General features: G+C 45.3%; 1 non-coding gene across 1 annotated transcript; it reads left to right on the top strand.

Moving 5' to 3' along the window:
• The first annotated feature begins 1,507 nt into the window (after nt 1–1,507).
• On the top strand, nt 1,508–1,580 carry Trnak-cuu (transfer RNA lysine (anticodon CUU)). Its single transcript has one exon. It is a non-coding gene; the product is annotated as a tRNA-Lys (tRNA).
• Nucleotides 1,581–1,982: the final 402 nt, after the last annotated feature.

Raw genomic sequence — 1,982 nt, 5'->3', positions numbered from 1 at the left:
ATCTCTATCTCCCTTCCATAACTCTATCCCTCTCTCACAATCATAACCCTCTCTAACCCTACCCCTAATCTCTCCTATAACCCTACCCATATCCCTCTCTCTTTCATAACTCTATCCCTCTCTCAAAACCATAACCCTATCTCTCTTTCACACACAGCCCAACCCCTGTCCCTCTCCTGTAACCATATCCCTCTCTCTGTCTCTTCCATAACCCTATCCCTCTCTCACAATCATAACCCTATCTCTCTCCCTCTCTCACACCCCTAACCCTATCTCTCTCCTGTAACCATACCCCTCTCTCTGTCTCTTCACAATCATAACCCTATCTCTCTCCCTCTCTCACAACCCTAACCCTATCTCTCTCCCTCTCTCACAACCCTAACCCTATCTCTCTCCCTCTCTCACAATCCTAACCCTATCCCTCTCCTGTAACCATGCCCCTCTCTCTGTCTCTTCCATAACCCTATCCCTCTCTCACAATCCCTCTCCATATCCCTCTCCCGTGACCCTGTCCCTGCCTCATATCTTTGTCCCACTCCCATAATACTTATCCATCTATCTGCTCCCCCCATAACCTCACCACTCTCCCTCTTCCAAACCATCCCACTTCCAAAGGTTCTTTGGAAATCCTACGACGTCTTTTCCGTTTATTTGCGGTTTTTATGTGTAATCTCCTGATCATTCGTCTTTTGTATATGTTGACCCATCTAGACCAGCACCAATGTAAATGGTCATTCCCCTCGATGCCGATAATTCTACAGAATTTCAGGCAAAATCCAGCCATTATTCTGACAGACTGAGACACAGAAAGACAGACAGACAGACAGACGAACAAAATACGGATCCTTTTGTTAATGAAACAAACACTCAGATTTCAAGATTCAACATTTAGCTTCGTGTGAACAAACCAACTTATTTAATTCGTTCTTTCGATGGTTCGTTCATTCATTGTTTCATTCATTGATTCATTCGTTCATTCGTTCATTCATTCATTCATTCGTTCATTCGTTCATTCATTCATTCATTCATTCGTTCATTCGTTCATTGATTCATTGATTCATTCGTTCGTTCATTCATTCATTCATTCATTCATTCGTTCGTTCGTTCGTTCGTTCGTTTATCTATAAAAGTGTCCCCCTAAAATGTTGGACATCTTGTTACATAAGAAAGTTATGATGGGTATGATGATGAATAACGATGGGTGTGATGACGATGCTGCTATAGAGGTCGGTTTAGGTTCGGGAACCAAGTGACAAGGCTGTACTCCACGCTTCCTTTCACAATATATCCCAACGTATAAAACAGGCTGGGGAGACACAGACACTTGCAGTGTTGGTTTGGGAATTTGAGCAATACTCCAAAAAAAAAAGGTACATCCGTGAGGTGGTTGAACCTCATCTGTGTGGTCCCAGTCTTCCCTTTTGGTCCTTCTCCTGTGTGGTCCCAGTCTTCCTTTTGGTCCTTCTCATGTGTGGTCCTAGTCTTCCCTTTTGGTCCTTGTTCATCTGCCCGGTTAGCTCAGTCGGTAGAGCATGGGACTCTTAATCTCAGGGTCGTGGGTTCGAGCCCCACATTGGGCGTTTCTTTTAAGCGCGTTGGGTTACGCTGCTGTTCAGGCATCTGCTTGGTAGATGTGGTGTAGCGTATATGGTTTGTCCGAACGCAGTGGCGCCTCCTTGAGCAACTGAAACTGAAACTGAAACTATGGTCCTTCTCATGTGTGGTCCTAGTCTTCCCTTTTGGTCCTTCTCATGTGTGGTCCTAGTTTTCCCTTTTGGTCCTTCTCATGTGTGGTCCCAGTCTTCCCTTTTGGTCCTTCTCATGTGTGGTCCTAGTTTTCCCTTTTGGTCCTTCTCATGTGTGGTCCCAGTCTTCCCTTTTGGTCCTTCTCATGTGTGGTCCTAGTCTTCCCTTTTGGTCCTTGTCATGTGTGGTCCCAGTCTTCCCTTTTGGTCCTTGTCATGTGTGGTCCTAGTCTTCCC

Source organism: Babylonia areolata, chromosome 34 (genome assembly GCF_041734735.1).
Source record: "Babylonia areolata isolate BAREFJ2019XMU chromosome 34, ASM4173473v1, whole genome shotgun sequence".
NCBI lineage: Eukaryota > Metazoa > Mollusca > Gastropoda > Neogastropoda > Buccinidae > Babylonia > Babylonia areolata.
The sequence above is the reverse complement of the archived record's forward strand: the minus strand, read 5'-3'. Positions and strand labels throughout refer to the sequence as shown.